We start from the raw sequence: 26105 nt of genomic DNA on the forward strand, positions 1-26105 counted from the left end.
ACCATAACATTATCCCACCACAGCAAAAACTGGTGATGAAAACCTAGAATAAACTGTATTTATCCTAAGGATATATCGTGAGAGGGTTATAACACAATTTCCCATATTGCCATTTATTTAGAAATTAACTTTAATGGCATGATAATATTATAACTTCATATTTTAAAAGACTCCAGAACACACAGAAAGCTAATTAATTGTACAGAATATATGAATTATATTGGTGTCTGTAAATAGGAACAAAATCATAAGAATTAATATCATAAAATAGGTAAAAAATTATTTTAAATGAGCTTTAATTACAGAATATATTTATTTTTGTTTATTCTACCATCTTTAAAATAAACTCAACATATGTCCCATAACTAAAACTAGTCTAATACACATATTCCATTACTACTGAAAAAAGTAGAATATAATTTAACGAACACATAGTGCACAAAACTTAGAGTAACCAATAAGAAGTGCCACTGCACTTTCTCCTGGCCACAAAGAACTCTATTTATGGAGCAGCTTGACCAGTCCAGTTCGGGGTATGGGGGCTAAGCCAGCATCTTCACTCACTCCCCTGTGTTTCAGGAAATACAAGTGTGTGATCTCCCTGAAGCTCACCCACCAACACAAGGCCTGACAACATCTGATAGGTCTCCCCCAAGGGTAGACCACACAAACTCATAATAAAAACACAGTACGGAGTAACCAAAGGAAAGCAGTGTGGGAGAGTAGAAAAACCACTGATTTAAGAGGAGACTAAGATTCTGTTTCAAGGCTGAAGGTGAATAGCTCTATGACTTCACCAAGATCCAGTGCAAGTCTCTGTTTCCTTTCTAAATATTGGCAAATATATATACATATATACACACACACAGATGGATGATTCTGACATTGATATCACGGTAGGATCATCAGGGGAGCTTTTGAAAACTAGGGCTATTCAGGCTCAATTCACAGAGATTCTAATTTACTACATCTGGAGTATGACTAAATATCAGTATTTTCTTAAAACTCCCCAAAATAAGGATTAAAAACCACAAATCTAGAATTCTAGATGATCTCAGAGCTTCCTTCCAACCCTCTACATTTTATGATTCTGTACCATAAGCTCATTTCATCACTTTTGGAAACTATGAAATATCACATTATTTAACAAGGGATTTCAGGGGTCGGCTCTGTGGCCAAGTGGTTAAGTCCACACGCTCCGCTTCAGCGGCCCAGGGTTTCCCCGGTTGGGATCCTGGACGCAGACATGGCACCGCTCATCTGGCCACGGTGAAGCAGCATCTCATATAGCACAACCAGAAGGACCTACAACTAGAATATACAACTATGTACTGGGGGGCTTTGAGGGGAAGAAGAAGGAGAAAAAAAAAAAAGAAGAAGAAGTTTGGAAACAGATGTTAGTTCAGGTGCCTATCTTAAAAAAAATTAAAAAATAAAAAGGGATTTCAAATGATTGATAGAGAAAGCATTATCCAATACTGAACTATAGTAAATATAATGTTGACATTTTTTTCTCCTTCAAATGATAAGCAATTATCTTATATGTTTATGTATGCTGGGGTGGATAAAATATATTTACACAATAACTTTCAAGCTAACATTTTCATTCGTCTGAAATTGTGCCCACAATTAACACCAATACCTTTACCCACTTAATGTGAAAAAGTAGCATCTTTACATTGCAATTTTTAAAAGTTGCACTAATAACCAAAATTTTAATTGCTCACTCTTTTAGAATTCCACGTTTCTTAATTTTGAGTTGTACAAGTCTACAATTCTATAGTTCTTAACGTTCTGAAATTCTAGAGAGGAAACTGAAAAGCAGGACTCAACACTAAAACCTGAAAGCAAGAGTCTTTCAAAGGACAACAGAGTTAGAGAATAAATAAACCCAATCTTAACTAAAATGTGCTTTGTTGATGACTCATGCATTTGTGCAAACAACTGTAAGAATTACAGTGTGCACACTTTATTGACAGGACAAGGGAAGATGTAAATCCTATAAATATTCAGGAGCACTAACCCCTTGTAAAAGTGAATGTCAGCTATAAATAAAAAGTAAATGAAACAAAATATAAATATAAAATGTTACAAATATAAGTTATTCGCTAGCAAATTCTAAAGTTACCACTAATGAAAGTAATAATAATTGATTTTATTAAATACTATGAGCTGTAGAGTACCATTATTACCCTGATTTTATACCCAAGGAAAAAGGCTCAGAGAATTTGAGTAACTTCCCCAAGTTCTCACACTTAGAAACATCACGATCAGAATTTAAACTTAAGGCAGCCTTGACTCCAGAGATTCTTACCTTCTAAATGTTCTAGAAGAGTCTAAGAGTAAAGGAGAAGTCATTTTTAGGTAGTCCTTCATTATGACTTATACCGAACACCAGAGGCAAAGCCACTTTTTCCCCCAGAAAAGACATCAGGAGAATCTAAGTAGAGTTCATAGACCTTTTCTAAAGAAGTTACCTTCACTTCTATACTTTCAAGGAGTACATTGATCAAGAAACACTGTATGCATTTATTTATATGTGAATGGAAAACAGAACAGAAAGTTGGCCCAGAAATACCATAGAATATATAAATTCACAATCAATTCTAATGTATTAAACTACAAGAGGCACAAAAACTGCCTCAACACCACAAGCATGAAAAAGAAACCAAAAAAGCAGGGAAAAAGGATATCTTCCTCAAAGTAGGAGTTTCAATAATCCTGCAGAATGCCTCTTTTTCATCTTTCATAACACTCTTGATTTTTCTGATGCTTAAGTAAAGAAATATTGCTCGAATTTGAATGTAAAGACAAGCAGCAGAACCAGCTCTTTGAAACCTTTTTATTCTAGTTCCTGCTCTGCCAATGACTTAATCTTATTCTCCTTGAGCCTTTCTTTCCTCATTTATAAAAATGAGAGGATTGAACTATCTTGGTGAGTTTTCTCTTAAATAGTTTATTAAGAAAATTTTCAAACATACAGAAAAGTTGAAAGAATCATACAGTAAGCACCCATATACCCTCCACCTACATTCTACCATTAACATGTTACACCTGCTCCCTTGTGTATCCACCCATCAGTCCACCTTATTTTGGGTGCGCTTCCAACTAAATTGCAGACATCAGTACACCTCCCCCTAAATACTTCCGCATGCTATAACTGAGTTCATAACTGTTTACAGTTTTTTATATAAAATTGAAATATAATAAAACACACAAATCTTAAGTATACAATCACTTAGTTTTAATAAATACATGCACTTAAACTCCTACCAAGATACGAAACATGATATTGGTGAGTTCTGGAGTTTGTTTTCTAAATATCAGAAGCCAAGATGTGAAACAGGTAAAAGTAGAGTAGCTCTATTAAAAATAAGCAAGGGTGAAGATTTTCACCCTCAGTGGGTCCCTCTGCACAGCCTCAGGTTCCAAAAGCTGGGGGCTCCTCAAAGAGATGAAAATCATCCCAACAGATGCTCTCCAAGACCCCTTCCAGCTCAACACAGCCAGTGCCTCTGAATACAGACGAAAGTAGTTAGACTACTCTGACATTCTCTGTCTTTCACCAAACATGAAACAAGGCCAATTTCTCAATGCTTGAAAGTTTCACTGGTAAATTATAATTGGTTTAATTGTTTATTGTGCTTCAGGCAATCCTGTATTTGCATCATGGATACTCATCTTTTTAAAGTGATTTTGAATAGCAATTAGTATTTTTCCAAATGGCCAAATTCTAGACAGAAATTGAAATGCACCCTTCATACACCCCGGCCAGTCCCAAATACAACACTAATTTGGGCAAGTCTTTACAGTCACAACTGGAGTTTTCTATATGTAGAGGGTTACAATTCCCGCTGAGCTCATTCAGCCTCCGTCTCTCTTCTCCCTCACTCTCTCTGTCTGACCTTAACATAATGTGCACCTTCTGAGTAAACAAACGCTTTACAGGAAGACAGGAGGGGTTCGCTCTGCTCCTCCCCCTTGTGTAACTTTAGGCAAGTCTCCCAGATTCCTGGGCCTCAGTTTTCTAGTTAGTAATATTGAGGGAGGGGTGACTAAATAATCCTCAGCATTAATAACTTCAATCATTTGAACAGTTAACACAAAATTCACTTCAAAAGAGCCATTTTCCTGCAGGCAATTAAGTACCTGGCAAAGAAAGATATAAACCTATAGTTCATTCCATCACTCAATCATCTTAAGCATTCAATCCACATAAATCCACAAGATTTAACTCAAACTGCAAAAGCAGACTTAATCCTGTTCTCAGTAGTTAAGTAGTTCTGTCTTTATTTCTCTGACACTTTTTCTTTTTCCCCCCTTTTTTTTGTCAGACCATCTTCTTTAAAAGGAAATTCCAGTTTGGGCTATTATTACTTAACGTGTTTCCTAGAACCCCAAAAAGGCCAAGAAATCACTTGCCATACAACACGTTTGTGTGAAAGAGAGCCTTATCTATGAGGAACAGCTCCTCCTCTCCTCTGTGCTTCTAGTTACTCATGTTTGAGCTGGACTATTAATCATCAATATTGCCTACGATAAAGATGATATAAAAAGATATACTCCAAGGCAAACTCAAGTAAACCAGAATCAGTAGACTGGGTAAAAAATTATGATAGGAATCGTTCAAACTATGAGCATACTCATTGCTCAGGACTCCCAGGAGACAATTCTCCAGGGGGCTCTTAGGAGCCTATCTTGCGATAAGTACTGATGTCCTTTGTTCTAGACTATCTTCTCAAGGATTTTTGTGTAGGGAACAGCTGAGGCAGATAGGGCAGAGGGCAGATTTGTTGCTGAGCAGTAAAACATCTCTCTCCAGGGTAAAGTTTGGACAGGTTTGCTTACAGTCCATTATAAAAGAGTTCCCTAAGCTCGGAATCCCGGGTTGTAACGCGAATCCTCTATATTAGTACCATGGGCCCAGCCCACTCTACAGCACCCCTAAAGGACCCAGGGAGCAAGATTAACTCACACAACAGGAATTTTATACTGTTTGCTGTGCTGGGTGTAATAAAGGTCCTTGTCTCTGAAACAAAAGCTTCTACCAGCATCTGTGAAACGTGGCAGGCTAACCCCACGGCCTGCAAGTGGTCTGCGAGAACAGACTGCAAGAATCTTATACGATTCACCGTTCTTCACAAGGACGTTGTCATCCTCCATGCTCGTTATCCAGGTGCATCCCTCTATCTCAGTGGAAGGACCACTCAGTCTCTCTCAGGTAACACTGAACTGGCTTGAACATCAAACCTTCGGATAACTTTCCTGAAGAAGTCAGAGCACTCATGGGCTTGAATAGAAGCAGTATAAATTGCATTTCATAGGATAAAAATTACAAATATTTAGAAACGAAAATCTGGGAAAAATAGCACAAATAAGTTCAAGACTTCTCCCAATCTGCATAAATACAGCATTTTTAGTAGAGCCTGCTGTTCTCTGGGGTAGCAAAGGAAAACAAACCCTACGAACATTTTACAGATGGTAGAAGATGAAAGCCAACCAGAAAACACTATCTAATGAAGGTAACAAATATAAAAAATAAACATTCCTGACAAGCGTTTAAACATCATTTCTCATTGGTGCTATAAGCAACTACAAGTGAAGAACGAGAGGATTACAGAGATTAATGACATGGACTTCTTAGAGTTTGGGAACTTCCCCAGTGTATGCTGTAAATAATTATAAACTAAAATATGTGCTTTACATAGAACCTCAGTTTAAATGGCTACTATGAGACAGCTATTATTTTGCACAACTGCAAATTAAGGGTAAGATGCAGAAGGGAAAGCTCAATGATATGGGAATCTATTTTGGAACACAGTATTAACATATTTTCAACTAGACTTTCATATCTAGGCAGGATCAGCCCTCCCTTGAATTTCTCAGGTGAATAAATTATATATCACTTTATTTGCTTTAAGCAGTCCTGTGTAATTAAGCCCTAGTTCAAAAAGTAATCTGCATGTGTTGTCTCAGAGAGGAAAATAACATGAAGTGCAGAACAAGAACACTCAGCTCTGAAAAGGCTTTTTTTCACGCAATAAAAATAGACAATAGACAGCAGCATGAGGGTATAAACTGTGCTTAGGGCATAAACTCCAGCACCTAGTAAGACTCTTAGCATTGAGTAGACACTTATTAAATATTCACTAAGTAAATTAACATAAATAACTTTAATTTCATTGAATATTTTAATCATAATGAACTCAGCATGTACTAATGGGACAAAAAAATCAACGATCTGAATTTGTTATTCAAATAAGAAAAGTATCCATTGGGAAATATCGTTTCAAAAACTGTTTGGAACAAACATGTAATTACTTCACAGTTCATGTGGTATGACGATGACTTTTTAAACAATATAAACTCCAATGCATAAAATGTTTTATATTTGATTAAAGAAGAAAAAAGAGAAAAAAAAACCAACATAAAAGGTTTTTTTTTTGTTATACAGTAAAATGAGCACTTCTACAGGGAATATAATTCTAAGTGTAATTTACTATGATGTGCTTAACACAACCATAAGTATAAACAGGCACATTTTTCTGGAGATTAGAATGGCTTCCTCTTATAATTCTCAAAAATAAAGTTTCTAATGCCACGAAGGAATGATAGCTAATTTCCTAACTTCCCACAGCTGGTGAAGAACCCAGTTCATCGAACCAGGAGAAAATCTACAAAGGTACCTGCTTCAGGTGAAGAGATCACATGGGCAGAAATTCCCAGTCTGGCAATGCATGAAACAACCCTTTCAACAGAGAAATCCAGGTCCCAGTTCAAGCAACTGGTTTTGCACTTCCGATCTGTACTGTGGAATCTATAATTTTAAAAATTTCTCCAGGTGATTCTGATGTTCTGAAAAGTTTGAGAGCTGTTCACAAAGGTCACAGAAACTAAGTAGGAAAAAAGAACAGTAGACAAACCAAATCACGTTTTGGAACAGAATCAGGAGGCAGCAGAGGAGTGGGTCAGATCTGGGAGGGCTCCATGTCTGACAATTAAAAAAGAAATGAAAGTCAGAGACTCAAGCTGGAGCTCTGAATAAGACAATGCGGTAGGACCAGGAAGACAGTCAGGAAACTAGCTGTACGGGCCCCTCGACTGTTTAACAAGACAACAGTGCTGCTAACAGAAAGTCTATCATCTTATTTTCTGAATTCAGAGGTAACATTTTTAAGAACACCTTTGACTTAAATTTTCCTGTAGAGAAAAGAAATACCGTCATACCAAACACACCCATAAATTGTAAGATATTTGTATTTCAGAAACATTAAAATTGGAGCAAGGCATTTTATGACTGAAGAATATGTGGGTAGGGTTCTATCACGGGAGGCACAGAAAGGAGGTATGAGCAGGTTACCTAGTTAACTTTAAAATTAACTTGAAAGGACATCAGAAATAAGAAAAACCAGGCAAACTCTGGTTTTCCCACTTTGTAAACTAAAATAAATCATTACTTCCTCACATCACGGAAGATGTACACCCCAAAAAGACTGAGAGCAGATGTGCTTAGTCATTTAGATTTCAGGCTTAGGACTCGGGCTTGGGTTTCATCATTTAGCAGCTGCGTGAACGAGTTAATCTTGATAAGCCCCAATGTCCTCATATGTAAAACTGGATGATGGGAGATAACAAAAAAAAACTATTTCAAGTGATTGGTATGGTTATGGACTACTTAGTACTGACGCAAAGTACAATTTCAGCATTACAGTGTACCAGGGCATTTCAGTCACCTGATTTTCTTGAACACATTCGTTCAAAGATTCCCTTCTATATGGTAGTGAGGAAAGCGCCTCACGTCTAAAACTTTGTGGCTCTCCATAGGATCACAGGATACTAGAGTTGGAATTGGTTTTAGGGACTGTGGCCAAACTCCCTAATTTTATAGGAGAAACTAAGATTTAGAGATCAAATGGAATGATCTACATGTTTTTACCAATGTCTAGAAATGGCTTAATTGAATTTTATCTTATAGTTTTTTCTTTTATTTTTTGATGAAACTAAGGAAAGTAACACATGCTCATTAGAAACAAATCAAACAGTGCTAAGGAGGAAGGTAAAAGTCTGCTGTTGTTGCCCCTACAGGCTCAGTCTGCTCCCCAGAGGTAACTCCTTGACAGGTGTTCTCTCAGACCTTTTCAACGTGCTTACACACCCCTTCCTACAGGAGAGTCATGCTCTTAGCCACACACTAAGCTCTGAGAAACTGGTTTCAAGGCTTTCAAAAAAGTAAACAGCCAGAATTGGTATCCAAATTTCCTGATTCTCAGTCCGGAGCTTTCTTCACCACACCATGATTCCTTGTGTCCTTGTAGAGCATGTCACTGTTTGTGTTCTAACTGTTCTTCTCTTATTATGCTTAACATCAATTCCTTTTCTCTACTTTGCTCTGGTGTCTAATGAGTTCCTGCTCACGAAATATATCACTCTAGAAATTGAGCAAGATCTTTGACAGCAGGGACTACAGTAAGTATTGAAAATTAACCTGACATTAATAACCAAAAAAATTGTGCCATCACTTGTAAATACACAAGCAACCCACTCACCTTCTCCGGTCTTAAGTTTCTTTACGTTAAAAATGAAAGCAATGACTCTCTGATACTTACTTCTCACTTTGCTATTGGGGCAATTAAACAAACATTGTTTCATCCAAAAAATGAAAACATTTAATCACGTTAGCATTTTATGATGGATGTTTCTTACCTAACACACCATTAGGCCCATAGCACAGTCTGGAAAAAAAATCCAAGTTTCTTTTAAGTTACATTTCAACCGCCCTTACAGCTTTTCCCACACTCAGCAGCCTTTTTTCAGCTTATTCTAAAGCAACTGCATTAGTATCAAGCTCCTTACTTGTCACTCCTCATCTTCAAGAATTCAGAATGCTGGAGTATTCCAGAAATAAGTCCTGAGACCTCTTCTCTTCTTGTCCACAGTTGTTCCCTGGGGATGTCACTCCATCTAACCACTATAAATACCATCTGCATTCTGATGATTACTAGATTCATCTCTCCAACCCAGACTCTCTACTGAACTCTAAACTCACCTGCCCAACTGCCTATTTGATATCACCATTTGGATGTCTAACTGGCATCTCCACTCCACAGTCTGAAACTCATCTCTGACCTGTTCATCTCTCGGTGTTCCCCATCTCATTAAACCATAATTTTATTCTTCCAGTTGCTCAAGCTTTAAACTTTAGAGCCATTCTTGACTCTCTCTTTCCCTCTCAAAACCCCCACATTCCACTCACCAGCATATCCAGTTGGCTCTATCTTCAGAACGTACCCAGAATCTAAACACTTGCCTCCAACCTCATTACGAATGCCCTGGTTTGTGCCACAACCGTGTCTGGCCTGGATTATTGCGATGGCTTGCTCATCTTCTCTTGCCCTGCTCACACCTCAAATCTACTCTCAGGCATTTAAGGAGCTTCAGAATCTAGATCCTCTCTACCTCCTAGCCTAATTTCCAACTTCCTTTACCTGAGTTCCAGGCAGACTGACTGTAGTTTAGTGCTTTCCACTCTTCTCTTTAAGGAGTGGTACAATATAAAACTTAGAGGACTCCAGGTTGGAAGACCTGGGTACGAATAACACCACCACCAATTACCAGTTGTGTACACGTGGCCATTTAAGCCCCCTTAGTCTCAAAATACTTTTAAAATGAGAATACCCATACTAGTTGTAAAATCAGATTACATATGTGAAAGTATTTTGAAAAGAAAATCAAGTGCTATAGAAATATTCAGTATTCATTATAATCTAATCCTTCTCATCTACTTAAAACCCAACTAGCACTTCTTTGTAAAGCATTTTCAAGGTGAACTAGTAAAAGAATATCTCTTTCTTTTCAAGTCTTATAACATTGTTTGTTTCAAAGATTTATTATCAACTTACACTACTGTCCTGAACAGGTATTTCAATATTGTAACACTATTTAACTTCTCACAAGTTTGTAAAATGACTTATGCGAAGCAGACCTTACTTGGCATTTTTTATTACAGTCATCTGAATCCTTATTCTATTACTCCTGACCAGACAATAATGTCTTTACAGGACAAAACATTCTCTACAAGATACAATTCCTCACAGATCCCTGTCCAAGATACAATTCCTCACAGATCCCTGTCACAGGTGTCCAGTAAAAGAAAACACACACATTTTTATAGCTGATGTGGCTATCTGGATGCAATGAACAGCGACTGCTTTAACGTCTCACGATGAACAAAACTCCAGCTTCCCATATTGAAAGAAATATCTATTATGGCCCTAAAAGGGAAAGGACATTATGGCTTGAGTTCAAAAACAGATAAAATTGTGGCATGACGGTCTTTTAATAAAAGCCCAACTATGACGTACTCTTAAATATTATTTCATGCTAAACTCTGGTCACAAGTATAATATTCAAAAGGAGAAAGTTACCAAACTGTATGTTTGTATAATTTTTAAACTTTTTTGAGACCACTGTGTCAAGAATCCAAACTCAAATCATTTCAAGAAAAATAAGCAAGCTGACAGAATCTATTGAGCCTGTTTTGTTTCACATGTTTTAGTTGCAAACAAATTACCCAAATAAATGCTTATGGATTTCTCTACTACAATGATGCAGAAAATATAAAACAGGTTTGAGGAAAATTCAAAATTATGAAACGAAAATTTTGGAAATCATTTTGATTCCTTGGTGGGACAGTTCCATGGATACGGCAATGAACCACAAAAAAAAAAAAAAAAAAAAAAGGACAAAACGGGGAAGCTGACAGAAGAAGCCTGAGTCTACCATCCTGTAAAATTACTACACTGAGATACAGGCCTGATTCAAAGAGGTCATTGACTAAGGGTGAATAAAACTAAATTTAAAACAAAATTGGCTAGTCAAATAATTATTCTTTCATGGATAAGCCTGAAGAAACTGCAATAATGACTCTAAAACTAATTAAATATATCTCATCTTCTTTCTTGTAATTTAAATAATTCCCTGCTTTTCACCGAAATCGGTTGGCTGTCCACCACAAATGCACCATGTATTCTGTGTGCTGCCCTTTTACTTTTTCATTCTGTATTTCCTTTATTTCTTCAATTGGAGCACAGTATGGAGAGCTATTGAAAGCCAAGATTTGGAGTAAAGCCACCTTTGTTTGAATCCTGGCCCTACCACTTAGCTTTGAGACTTAGGACAAATTACTTAAATACTCTGTGCCTTGGTTTCCTCAATTAAACAGGTATTTTAACAGTATCTCCTTCATATGGTTTTTATGAGTATTAAATTAATATTTTTAATTAATGTACTAAAACAGTTTGGCACACAGTAAATGCTATAGGTATTTGCTATTATTAATTTTAATTAACTACACAGGCCAGCAAACATTTCCTTAAAGAGTCAGAAAGTAAATAATTTAGCATTGCAAGATGTCCACACTAACTCCAGTGGTTGCACCTACTCAACTCTACTGTTATATCATGGAAGCAGCCATAGACAATGCATAAAAAAAGGAGCATGGCTGCATTTCAATAAAACTTTTTTCCTTTTTTGACAAATAAGATTGGCCCTGAGCTAACACCTATTGCCAATCTTCCTCTATTTTGTATGTGGGACGCCACCACAGCATGGCTCAATGAACAGTGTGTAGGTCCACACGTGGGATCCGAATCTGCGAAACCCAGGTGGCTGAAGAGGAACATGTGAGCTTAACCACTACACCACTGGGCCAGCCCCTCAATAAAACTTTTTTTTTTTTTTTGGTGAGGCAGATTGGCCTAGAGATAACATCTGTTGCCAATTTTCCTCTTTTTGCCTGAGGAAGATTTGCCCTGAGGTAACATCTGTGCCAATCTTCCTCTATTTTCTATGTGGGATAGCAGTACTGTTGGCTTGATGAATGGTGTGCAGGTCTATGCCCAGGATCCACACCCACAAACCCCACACTGCCAAAGCAAAGCGCATGAACTTAACCATTATGCCACCAGGCCGGCCCCTCAATAAAACTTTTTTCGTAAAACTTTTATTTGTAAAAAGAAGTCAGCAGTTTGCTGACTCCTGAACTATGTTTGGAAAAACTGCTCCTATCCTAGAAATGCACTGTGGCATTATTACTCTAAAAAGACAAGCAGAGTCATTCCTAGAACACAATGAGGGTATCTGCCTCACTGGGCATCTGTGGGGTCTCTCATTGGTGAGTGACTGGGGAATGAGTCAGAAAAGCAGATTAGGAATCATAAGGTTGATTTTAACACAGTCAGATACTCTCTTCACTTCAACCCCTAATCCTAACCATTTCTAACATTTATCACTCTAATTCTATGCCCCCTTCCAAGTTGTATTTGATGCTAATTTTAACCCAATCTCATCTCTGTAAAAGTAGGTATGCATGTGTTTAAGTCCAGGGGGAAAGGAGTGCAAGCAGAGTATGCCAGTGAACAGGAAGACAATAGTGAGAGGAAGATAACAAGGCAAATAAGGCCCTGGAGCTAAGAACTGAATGGGGGTATGGAAAGTCACAGTAAATTGGGAGAAGTTAGTATATCAACTATATTCTTTGTGAAATGAGACATAAGACAGAGCAGAAGGAAAGTTTTAAACAATGAAAGACATTTAAACAGTGAAGAAAAAAATCTTTGTTTACCAAGGTGGTTACCATTTCCCATGCTCTTTATTCATTTGGGAGATTCAGACTGTCATCTGTTGTCATTTGCCATCTACTTGAAGGACTTCTTCTAACATTTCTTTTAGGGTAAGTTGGATAGTGATGAATTCTTTCAGCTTTTACATGTCTGAAAGTTATTTCACCTACATTTTTGAAAGACATTTTCACTGGGTAAAGAATTCGAAGTTGACAATGTTTTTGTTTCAGGACTTTGAAGACGTTGCTCAACTGCCTACTAGCTTGCATTGCTTATGATGAGAAATCTGCTGTCATTCTTATCTTTGCGCCTCCATATGTAATTCCTTGGATGTTCCTCAGTAATGCATCCTTTTCTCTCGCTTCTTTAATACTTTCTCTTTATCACTGGATTTAAGAAATATGATTATGATGTGACATAATGCCATTTTCTTCATGTTTCTTGTACTTGCAGTTTGTTGACAAGATTGCATCTACAGATTTATTATTCTCATCAGATTTAGAAATTTTCAGCCATTACTTCCTCAAATCATTTCCTAGGCTTTGTTCCACTATCACCACCCCCTTCCCCCATTTATCTCTCCTCCTTCAGGGACTCCAATTATTTGCATATTAAGCCACTTGATGCTGTCCCACAGTTCACTGATGCTCTGTTCATGCTTTTAAAACCTTTTGTCTGTGTCCATTTACCATAGTTTCTTGTATTGTGTTCAAGTTTACTAACCTTTTCTTTTGCAATGTATAATCAGTTGGTAATACCATCCAGTGTATTTTTAATCTCAGACTTTGGATATTCCATCTCCAGAAATTTGATTTGGGTCTTTTTTATATCCTTCATGTCTCCATATAACATGTCAAATCTTCTAGCTTCTTGAACATATGAAATATTATAATTATTTTAATGTTTTTGTGTACTAGTACTGTCATCTGTACCTTTTCTGAGACACATTTATGTGATTTTTCTCCTCATTGTGAATCCCATTTTCATGGTTCTTTGCAAGCCCACTTGAGTTTTGAGCTACTTTTTATTATAAAGACAGTATAACATTACATAAAGTTTGGGGAAATTGAAAAAAACCTAATTTATAACCCTATTATTCTAATACCTTTCCTTTTTACATTTTTTAATCTACATCCATCTATATGTGGCATACTTTACATAATAAGACTATCATTATTATTGCCCACAAACATTCAGATATAAAAAAGGAGGGGAAGTATACACATATCTAGCACACTTTTAAAAAAAGGCTGAAGTTCTCACTAGGCCTTGTCCACATACATAGCTCATTTTCTCATTTTTACAGTTCTAATCAAAGTATGCAGACAAATTAATATTTCTATGCTGTCATTTAATGTTATAAAAATCTTTAATCTCCCCATATAGTCTTTGTCATTATTTTTTCTCTGAAATATTTTAAGGCTTGAAAAATTACACAGTAATTTATGCTTATTTTACAAGTAAAACAAATTATATGAAAGAAAAAATTATATAGTCTCCACACCCTACTCCAATTCCATTTCTTCAGATATAAATACTAACAGCCTGGTATGGATCCTTCTGTGTATCCTTCCTTTTTCTGTTTCTTTCTCTATCTTTCATATGTAAACAACATATAAACAAATATATGCTTTTTCTTTGTTTGTGGGTTTTTTTGGAAACTTGATTTTTTTTTCATTTATTATACCATGAATATCTCTCTAGATCAACAGATATACGCTTAACTAATTCTTTTTAATACCTTCATTATATTCTCTAGTAAGGATATAACATATGTTAGTCAACCATTTTCTTAATGACAAACATGCTCATTGTTTCCAGTTTGTTCCCCTCTTAAAACAATGCTCCAATACGGATTTCATGCCAGGTGCAATACGGGTTGAATTTTAACTTCTTGGATGCTGGATATGTTTATATTCCTATAAATATTCTTCAGTTTTGTTCTGGGAAGCAGTTATTTGGATCCCTTCTGGTCTTCTTTTCCAAGCTTGGTTAGGTAGGACCGGAACAGTGTTTAGTCTAGAGCTAAGTTTTTCCCAATACTGTGGAAAAACTCTTCTCAGTATTCTGATGCCCAGTGAATTATGAAGTTTTTCCACTCTGCTAGAGGAAAACGGAACACTATTTCCTGCTCTGTGAGCTCCAAGGATTTCTTCCTCCTACCCTTTGGGTAGTGATTTCCTGAGCCTTGGGTGGTCTCCTTACATGCATGGACTAATCAGTAGTCGGCTGAACATTCCGGTTGAAGACTCTGCTGAACAGAAGATGAGAATTCTCTGCAGGTCTCCAGAATTCCTTCTCTGTGCAGCTCTCTCCTCTCCGGAACCTTGCCCTGCAAACTCTAGCCACCTTGGACTCTCTGGATTTCCAGGTCCATCTCCTCAACACAGGGAGACTTCTGGTCTCTGCCTGGATTCTCCAACCCTGATCTATAGATAGCAAGCTGGAGCAATCATAAGGCTCACCTCATTTATTTCCTGTCTCCCAAAGACCACTGTCTGTTGTCACTTGATGCTCAATGTCTTGGGAACTACTGTTCAATATATTTTGTGAAGTTTCTTTGTTGCTTCAGGCACATGATAAATCTGGTCCACGTTACTCCATTCCAACCAGAAGCAGAAGTTCACATAGCTTGAATTTATTAGGATTCCATTCAGTTCCATATGAAGAAATACGATCATTCAATTTGGATCCAATTTTCTTTAAGGAGTGAACACCTATGTAAAAAACCTTACTAAAGAATCAGTTTAGAAAGTGTTATAATTCTAGGTAAGTTTCTAAGGCCATCAAGTGATAGTCTTACTCAAAAGCTCAGCACTAGTTTACATGCTCACTAATGACTCAAAATGACAAGCACACATTGGAGTTATGAGAAGAAGTGGAGTTGATGGAAACAGCTACCATTGTGAAGACGCAATCTCCTAAAGTAAGGTCAGAATTTCCTTAGAGAAGAAAAGTCTCCATAACCACTCTCCAGATCAAGGCTAACTAAGAATGACTGAGCGTAATGCAGAGGCACCAATATGAGGAACACAAAAGTTTAAGGACAAGAGAAGCACTGGGGCACCCAGACCATGAGCTGCCCAAAAGCAAAGCTCTGAAGTAGCCTAAGGTTACCCTCAGAGCTGCTTTTTCTACCTCCTTAGTTTTCCATGTTCCTAGTATATTTATGAAACAGGCCTGATCCTTCCCGTTAATGATTTTCAAGTTAATGACTTAATATTTACCCAGCAAAGAGTATTTGTGTTTTAAAAGAAAAGAGGCATAGAGAGAGCAATGCTTTATTCAAAGAAATCATTAATGGCATATTTTTCAGGAAACCATAATGAATTAGTGAATAACATACTGTGGGGCAGTGAATGACCTTTCTAATTCACCTCCATTCACACTCACAAGTCACCGCCCCAACTCGATCTATCTGCATCACATGCTCCAAGATAGGTTAAGCGTGATAATTGGGATTGGTTAGCACTTCAGAACAGCATTGCAGCACCTCTAATATGAGGAGTTTGGGGTTATAATCTCTAAATGTACATTCAGAGCTACATTTCTACAAATTAAAGAAGAAGATCTCTTTTGAGGCCCTGTAACTGAAAGGGAATATAAGAAATTTTGAATAAGCATAGATGTTAATTGAGGTTAAAGTTCTATCATCAGAAGTTTGAATAATCATGTGAGAACAAGTTAAAGAAATTCTACTTATTTTAAATAGAAAAAGAAAAACCTTATTAATGGTTTTAAAACAATTGAAGAGATTGAATGATGATGAGTTGCTTCTCTATCTTTTCAAAATCAATAAAACAAAATAAATTAAATATCAAAAGATGCAGAAACACATCCCTCATCTACTTCACTGGTAAATTTAAGAAAAGCATAATCCTAGCTCTTTCCACAAGGTTAAAAAGTAGTCAAATCTGCCTGAAGGCAGGAGGTCAGTGCAGGTAATTGGTGCAGTGTCTCCTTGCAAATCACAATGGCTACTTTGAGTTACATATGGAAGTTCTTCCCCTGAAATTTGAATTGAATCCTTTCAAGTGAAGGGCAGAAAAATGTTTATGTTTACAACGAAGTGCTTACGTATAATTCCTGAAACTTCCGGAGTTATTGGGCATACCTAGGACTGAATGACTATCTTGAAAAGTCAGCTAAAACAAATGGTGGTTTGACCATTATGAAATTCCCATGTTAACCAAATTAGACATATGGTATATTCCCATAGAAGACCTTAAGGTTATATTTAATATATGAGCTTCAAATAAAGCCATTTAATTGCCATAATTTTTAAGTTCTATAAGGCAATACCCTGATGATGTTTAACATTTTTCTTTTGCTTGAGGAAGGCTCGCCCTGAGCTAACATCTGTGCCAGTCTTCCTTTACTTTGTATGGGGGTCACCACCACAGCATGGCTGATGAGTGATGTAGGTCTGCTCCCAGGATCTGAACCCCCAAACCCAGGCCACTGCAGCAGAGAGTGCTGAACTTAACCACTAGGCCATGGGGCCCAGCCCCTGATGTTTAACATTTGAAAGGCCTTTTTAACATGTAAAGTCCTTTTTAAAGACTGCTACTTCTGCCAAGATGCTAGACTCAGTATTGGCCTGGGCTTCCTGCATAACTAAATATGTTAGATAAAATATTTTAAAAATCTCCCTGAATGTATGAAAGGAGGAGTAAAAACATTTTCATGGCTGAGTGAAGGAGGGGATCCAGAGAGATAAGCAAAAGACTAATGCCAGGAAGGTCTAGCTGGAAAGTCTAAAAGATAACTCCCCCAAAATCTGGAACTCCCAAATCTGGGACTCCTAAGTATAAGGAAGAAGGAAAATTAAGTTCCTACCACCCCAGGTAACTATACGAAAACTGATTTTCTGGAAGCTTGAGACTAAGTAGGAGGAGAAAAGCAAATATCCTCTGAAATCTCATAAGCAAAACTCATTCCCAAAGTAGGTTTGCATTCTAAATTGATATTATCAATGGTAGCCCAATAACTCAAGCAGAGAATTTAGTTTAAACTTCTCCTGAACTGTTAGTACTCCCAGACAGTCAACAGAGGCAAAGAAAAATCCTTTCAAATTCATTAAAGGAACAAATAACTCCAGTCTTCCACAAACTATTCCAGAGGATTTAAGAAGCTAATACAACCTCGACACCAAAACCCAACAAGCACAGTAAAAGAAGAAGAGTTTCAGGCTACTTTAACTAATGAACAGAGGAACAAAAATTCCAAACTAATTATCAATAAACTGAATCCAAGGATGGAATCAAGAATAATAGTTTATGCTCAAATTGTATTCATCCTAGGAATGCAAAGTGAGGGAATACTAGTAAATCAATTATTCTTCCTTTTTTTTTGAGAAAGATTAGCCCTAACATCTGCCGCCAGTCCTCGTCTTTTTGCTGAGGAAGATGGGCCCTGACCTAACATCAGTGCCCATTTTCCTCTACTTTATAGGTGGGATGGCTGCCACAGCGTAGCTTCACAAGCAGTGCATCAGTCCACACCCAGGATCCAAACCAGCGGCCACCGGGCCACTGAAGAGGAATGTGCGAACTTAACCACTGCACCACCAGGTCAGCCCCGTAAATGAATTATTCTAATTCATCATATTCAAAGGTGTAACAAGGATAACTATATCATTTCAGCAAATGCAGAATTCCTTAATCTGGTAAAAGGTATGTGTTTTTTTGTTGTTTTTTTTTTAAAAAAAGTCACCAAATAGTATAATTGATAAACAATAGAAAGCATTCTCTTTAAAACTGGGACCAGAATAAGCTAGCCCTCAGTCATAACTTGTACACAACATTGGAAGATTATCAGCACAGTAAGGCAAGAAAAATTAAATTAAATTAAAAGCATAGGGATTGTATAGGAAGAAACAAAACTACATGATTATTGCAGATAATTTGATTGCCGAGGTGAAGAATATGCAGATAAATCATTTAAATTAATGAGAAACCGTTAAGGATGCTGAATAGAAAGTAAATATTCCAAAAATCAAATCCATTTCTACACAACAGCAACAAATGGCTTAAAAAAGAATTCTTATAAAAAGGTATATTTATGTCATCAAAAAATAGAAAATATATACATGAATAAATCTATCAAAACATGCAGAAAAACTTTCCAGATAAAAATGTCAAAAATTTATTCAACAGTATCAAAGAAGTCCTAAACAAATGCAGATATATACCATGTTCATGGATTAGAAAATTCACTATCATAAAAATAATTCTCTCTAAACTAACCCATAGAATCAATGCAATTCTAATCTAAATCCAAACAGTTATATTTGAAATTTGATTCAAAGTTAATACAGAACACAAATATAACCAATACACTCCAGAAGAACAACAACATGAGAGGATCTGTGATAAGAAACATCGAGAATTATCTGCAACTCATGGGATCTCAAAACTACCTTTATTTTCTTTACAAAACACAAACTGTTTTTATTTTATGTTTCTTACTTTGGTTATCTGTATCACTGTCTCTCCAGTCACTGAAGTATGTGGCCATGGAGGCATCATCTTTGACTACTCCTTTTCTGCTACAAAGCCATCCAGTTGGTGACTGGTCTCTTATATCCAACCCCTATACTCTATAACTACTGACACAGTCCAAACGCAAGCACTCATCAACACTTACCTCTACTATAACTCTAACAAGTCTCCTTCCTCCCACTTGCTCTTTACTTCCTACACCAACTACATGAGACCATCCTTTACATCCTCACTGACCTTTGCAAAATATAGCTGTAATCAAGCCAATGATCTACTTTAAATTTTCAGTAAGGCCCCTTCCCACTGCCAAGAGGATCAAGTTCACACCCCTTAACTGGGTATTAAAGATCCTTTTCCTTGCACTTTCCACAACCATTTCTTGCCAAAGCACAAACCCTCTGCTCTGCCCATATTAGACTATTTATCACTTCCTATACTTTCATAAAATTCCATGAATCTTCACAGCTTCAGCTTTTATCTTAGTTATTTGACTCTCAAGTTTTGCACCACCTTTTCTCTAGCAAAAAAAATTACATGACTTCAAGATCCAGCTCAAATGACACCTTCTCTGAGAAGCCTTCTATCCCAAACATAATTAATGCATTCTTTCCTCTGTGCTACCACAGTATTTTGTTTACTGCACATTTATATTGATAATTGAAACATATTCTTCCTGTTTTTTCTGTTAGACACTGAAATCCTCACAGGATGGCAACATATCTTATTTGCATCTTCCAAGCATATTCCTGAAACATATCAGGTGCAAAATATAGTTTGTATTAATTTACCTCTGTACAGTGCATGACAGTTTACCAAGACCTTGTGCATTTAACACTTAGATGTTTTATAGACTAAGCAACACTATCCCTATATCACAAATGAGAGAATTTAATTTCAGAAATGTTAAGTAAGCAGTCCAAGATCATATAATTAAACATAGACATGCCAAGACTTGCACCTAGCTCTCCTGATCCAACATCCAGCACTCTTCGAATTCAACTACATTACGTAGATTCATGTCATTAATTTCCATTGGAGTTCTTTCTTTATTATTATAAAGCATCAAGAATGAAAACTTCCTTTGGCAATGATTTGCTTGAGAATTTGAGACTCCTCATTTAAAAAAAAACTATACTATACATAAAATAAGTTAACTTATGATGAGAAGAGTAGCTCCTTACTAGAAAATTCAGATAAACTGAAGTTTTGTGAAGTTGAGTTTTATGGCAATAATTAACAATATACACTTTTGCCAAGCGGAAGAATGTTTTCAAGGATAGATATAAGTGATTAGTTGACATAAGAATGTATCTTTTAATGTGCCACGTATGTGGTAAAATGCCTTAAGCTGGAAAATCTTTCCTGCAGTTTCCTTGCCTGTAGCTCTCGTTCTCTCCCTTATGAGTATGGACCTCAATATTGAAAGAATTGGACTCTCCCCATTCACTGGCCATTTTCTGCTCATCCAACATGAAAATCATCTCTCCTATAAAGGACAACCAACTGAGCAACATTCACTTCTGATGGTAATATGAGACTAACATGCGCTGATAAGAAGAAAGGCGATGTCCACATACCTTACTCCTGTTTGGGCAAATTTTTTGACTGATGGACTGGGGTGAAAAAAGAGGGACGGGAAATTATGCATAAATTGCTTCCAAGGCTAATTTTGGCAAAGTTAAGTCTCAGAACTGCACAGTCTATTGAAGCTGTAGCCTGGTGGATGTCATGCTTTGGCTGGAGTCATGAGAAATCTGAGGTCTTAGCATGAGTGACCATAGGAGAGGTGTAAACATTTCCCCTTTCCTCTCAATGGACAGTGTAGGCCATTGGTCTTGCAATTTCCTGGTACTACTTAGAGGAGCTCTTGCTTCCAATGTCAGAGACACCAGTATTCAGAAAGCTTTAGGGCTTGAATAGCCTTAGAGACTTCCAAGCCTCAGAGACTGAGGCCCAGAAAAATCAAGGGATGTCCCCAAGGTTACACACAAATACAGCGGCAGAGCTAGTAATGGAATTTACATTTCTTGACTACTAGTCCAGTTTGTTTTCCAACTGCCATATCACTACCCACATAGAATTATTTAAAAAAAGCAAAATTTATATTTGCTTTTCAAAACCACAGTAGAATGGCGCAAGTAAAGAGACTAGACATTCACTTCATTTGTTTTATCATTTGTTTTTGCTTCTCCCAACCTGTAAACAAAGAAAAGGTCAACCATGTGCCTTTAAATGTATTTAAGGAAAAAGATATAGTGTGGAGGGCAGAAATGTACTCTAGTAGATAATGTGGGAAAACATCACAAAAAGAAGTCGAAATTTTAAATCAAACTATTTGAGAAAAAATAAATGGAAATCATGATTGTTTTTATGGACTACTTGCAGATAATTTCATAAGTAATTACTGGTTACATCCCATCCAAGTCCATTGCCAAATAACAAAGTCTGGAAAGTACTCATTTAAAAGATGGTATGCTCTCCACAAAGCTTTATTCATCATATATCATGAGTAAAGAAAATTCCAGGAAAAATTTAACAGAATATATTTTCCGATTACCATAATTTATAATATTATCCATGTTCAAGTGCTAAATTGAAATAACTTTAGCACATAATTATGTGATTAGTATTATTTGAATTATTAGTATTATTTGTATAAAAATTATATTAGTATTATTTATATAAAATTTGTAGAAAAAATTAGTATTATTTGAATAATTATGTGATTAGTATTCAAATAACTATTTATACATAAACTATCATCTACCTACAAACGGTTAAGTTAAGACTACACCTGGTCAGGCATTGTATCATATTTCATACTTCTGTAACCCCAAGGATAAATCCACATTTCATTGACAATAAGGTTCAATAAAGGTTTGACAAATTTATGAATACTTGTAGCTTAGAGCCATGTGCTTGAGCTTAGCTCCATGTAAACATATGATTGTGAGTATGTAAGTTCTTCAAGTTAATCCAGATGGCAAATAAAATCTGAACCAGAAATTACTGAAAGACTATATAGCCAAGATTCTATTCACACATTAGTCAATGTGAATTGAAAATTGTCAATACATTTTGAGTGTATTAGGCAATTGAGTAAATAGCCAAGAGAACAAAACACAAAAAATATTTATATTGGTTACCTCTGATATCTTTCCAAAAAAAAGGTCTATTTGGGAGTTTAACCTCTCAATTGCAATGTTTAGAGGACTTGAGACATAAATGCATGTTTATATATGGCAACAAAAAGATGTTCATCCCACAAATGTTTTTATAAAGATCATCTTCCCACAAATAAGTAGTTGCAACTAAAAACAAAAAATCTTCTACTTCCTATATATTTATGCTACTGCAAATAAAAATTATACGGTGTTTACTATATTCCAGGCAAAGTGATTTTTACTTTACATTGATTTAATTCTTGTAATAACGCCATGAGGACATTAACGTTATCTCCATTTTATAGATCAAAAAACTGATGCGTAACAGGGATAAATAACTTGCCAAAAACCACACACAGTTACTACATGGTGGGTCTATGTCCATCAAACTGCAAAGACCAAGGTTTTAATAGATGCACATTCTGCCTCCCTGAAATCTTAAAAAAACAATTTTTGAAGCCAACCCCAATTTGCAAAAATGTACCTATACAAAAAAAGAAATCAAGACTAGAAGAAGATGAAGAGAGAAACGTCATGGCAACACATGGAATCCAGAGTTCTGGATTCAAATTCTGATTCCATCACTGGGTGACAAAAGGCAAGTTATCTTAAAACACTAAGCCACTGGTGCCATTCAATATAGAAATAAGATATATTATAGGATACTTATGAAGCATGCAGTTTTGTGTCTGAAGCCATATTCAACCACTGAGCTATAATGCATATACTAGAGATCTGTTCTTATTGTAAAAATTTGAATCCTGGGACACACTGGCGGTGTACACTATAACCAATATCTTCTTTCTGTGTTTTAACTCTTGGTCACTAGTTCACCCAGCAACCTGCTCACAAATCTCTTTCCCCATAGAAACATAAAGCGAGACAAGGCCCCTGATTTAGGTCATTAACTTCCGTTACCCACTCCAGATGGCAAATCTCAATTATTCCTCCCCTGATGACTGCCTGCACTCTATACTCCACCCAGGTCTGGATAGATACTATTTCTTCTCCCGGGACTAAAACATATATATATATATAAGAAAAACGTCCCCTTGTTCTTAGGTTTAGAAAAGAAGGAGACAGAAAAGGGAAGCCTGTTTTACCAGATTTTGTTCTCACCCATTTGTTAGAGAACAAGCAGGAGAAGGAACTCTTCCTCCCAGAAAACATAACTCGCTAAAAACTATGATTTCTTCAAAGAAACTGTACTATAATACATATTACACATAGTATATATTTTGCATGAGACTACTCTTAGGAACCCAGACCGGAGTTTCAAGAAGTTTAACCCTATGATCTCTAAAAGCTTTCAAGCTTTTGACCTTAAGGCTTATAGACAAGTTGGGATTGAAAAAACTAAAGTTATTTAAGTAACTTCTCACAGCATATTTGTTTTCTCAAAGGCATTCACACATCATTTACATACATAATGTACACTGTAAACCACTTTCCTGAATCGCCTGCATTTGAAAGGATGTTCTTCACACTCTTTATGGGCTCATAATCACGAATTCAATGAATACTCAGAGAGCAAATCTAAAGTGTGAAACAATTTAACACGCACTACACAAAATGTCAGAGCCTGTGCCAAGAACGGGACACTAATGACTGAATTCTACTCAAATCCAATTCAACTCCTGCCTTACTTAACATGGAAAGCCTGCTGTCACAATTTATACACTTGGAGCAACACACAGCAGTGTCTCCCTACACTATTTAGCATTTTCATTTGTCTCATACCTAATTGGGACATTTCATTTGTAACTTTCCACTCTTAGAAAATTCTCTTTTAGGGGGCCGGCCCAGTGGCACAGCAGTTAAGTTCGCATGTTCCACTTTGGCACCCCAGGGTTCACGGGTTCAGATCGCAGGTGCGGACATGGCACCAATTGGCAAGCCATGCTGTGGTAGGCGTCCACATATAAAGTAGAGGAAGATGGGCACAGATGTTAGCTCAGGGCCAGTCTTCCTCAGAAAAAAGAGGAGGATTGGCAGCAGTTAGCTGAGGGCTAATCTTCCTCAAAAAAAAAATAAAATTATCTTTTAAAGGGACTAGGGTCTGCGCTAAAGTCCATGCAATTGAAAGTATTGGCCTTCCTCTGACAATACTGCATATGGATTATAAAATGCAAGAATGTTGAAGACAGGATGCACGCTCACTAAAGAAAATAACAATGATGGATGCCCACTGCACAAATACAGTCAGTTCAATTGCCTTTCTTAATACATTTGTATTCTGGAGAATCAGTGTAGGGGATTTAGAAAAAGAAAGACCTCTGGAACACAGAACCTCGGTTCAAGTTCTCACACCTTAACAACTGTGATGACAGCCCAGCCACTGAACCTTTCTGAATCTCAGTTTCCTCATGTGTCCAAAACAAGAAACAATAGTGTTAATTGATGGGGATATGGTGAAGACAGGAGACCATTTAAAATATTTACTGTAAAAATACAAACCATGTTATTTTGACATGAGTCATGAAGGCACTTCCTAGATATGTGAGGTATGTGGGATCCAAGAATTTTCTCTCTTGAAAGTTCTCCATTTGGCTGTTTTCTAGTTATGCATGACGTTCTTCCCTGGGGTATTTTAAAGGTTCAACTTTCATGCAATGAGGTATACTTAATAACACAATAACCTGAGTACAAAATACCACAAACCCTCAACTACTAGGCATTTGTGGTCAAAACGATCAAGGCAGAGAATGGAGCTCCATTCTTTCAGGATAGTCGATCCATAGAACTGATGCCAAGGTGGTTCCCAACGCTGTACAAGAACTGAGATTATCCTAATAAACACTTCAAATCCACTCATGGCCAAAGAAGGAAGCTCAAAAGACGCTGATATCAGCAACCAGGCCAGGGGCCATTCAAGGTACCCCTGTGGTACACAGTCCATGTGCTGACAGTTTAACATAGATGAACAATGTAAGGAATGAAGAAACTATTCCACTCTCTTACCCCTCCACCTCTGCCTCCCCCACCACACAAATTAAACATCATCAATAGGAAGTTCAACAACACAGAAGACATCAAATGCTGATATAAATATATGGTTGCCTCTCCATCTCCATACTTACTCCCACGATTTATAAAATCATGTAGTGTATTAAAAACTGTTGAAATGTCCTTTTTAAACACTGAAGTGAATGCTTTGAGTAGCAAACTAATACGTTAATTAGATTTTGTTTGGGAGAAACAATATACTTTGGAAGCACTTTTGACCTACTTAAAGTATAGCTTCAACTTTTTAGAATTATCATTCAAGGAAGTTTGCATTTTTTCTAATACGATCAATAACAAATGTTTTAGCTTAAACTATACATGTAAATTGCAGGAGAAGAGCTGAGTAAGACAAACACCTCCTTGGTTCACTTTCTGGATTTCATTAACACCTAATTTACAATACTTCTTAATACAAATATATAGTTGAGCTCTTTAGAACGGCTTGATAGGATTAGCACACATTTTGTAAGGAGCTGATAAAACAAGCATTCCATTAGCCAGCCCACAATGTCCCAAAATCTAATAGTCAATATCCCATTTTCAGGGCTGACACTGGCAAGAACTAAATAAATAAGCAAGGGATTTCTTCCTCCTCCTTTCTGGGAAAGAATACATTCTATTTAATTCATTCCATAGCTTTGAGGCTATAAAATTTTTTTATATATATATTCCTCCTCAAGTATCATTATTCAATAGATAACTAAAGGAAATAAACCACTAAAACCATATTGCTAAATCATTCTACTGTATCCAGGGTTGAGGAGAGGACTCTCCCCTCCTTAATTTAGGAAGGATAAATCCACAATTAATTC

The 26105-nt window shown here is 36.6% G+C and overlaps 1 protein-coding gene across 10 annotated transcripts in view; it reads right to left on the minus strand.

Moving 5' to 3' along the window:
* The window catches only part of TLL1 (tolloid like 1), a 192952-nt gene that overhangs the window by 160181 nt on the left and 6666 nt on the right, over window positions 1-26105 (minus strand). The gene's annotated exons all lie outside the window — the stretch shown is intronic.

Source organism: Equus przewalskii, chromosome 2 (assembly GCF_037783145.1).
Source record: "Equus przewalskii isolate Varuska chromosome 2, EquPr2, whole genome shotgun sequence".
Taxonomy (NCBI): domain Eukaryota; kingdom Metazoa; phylum Chordata; class Mammalia; order Perissodactyla; family Equidae; genus Equus; species Equus przewalskii.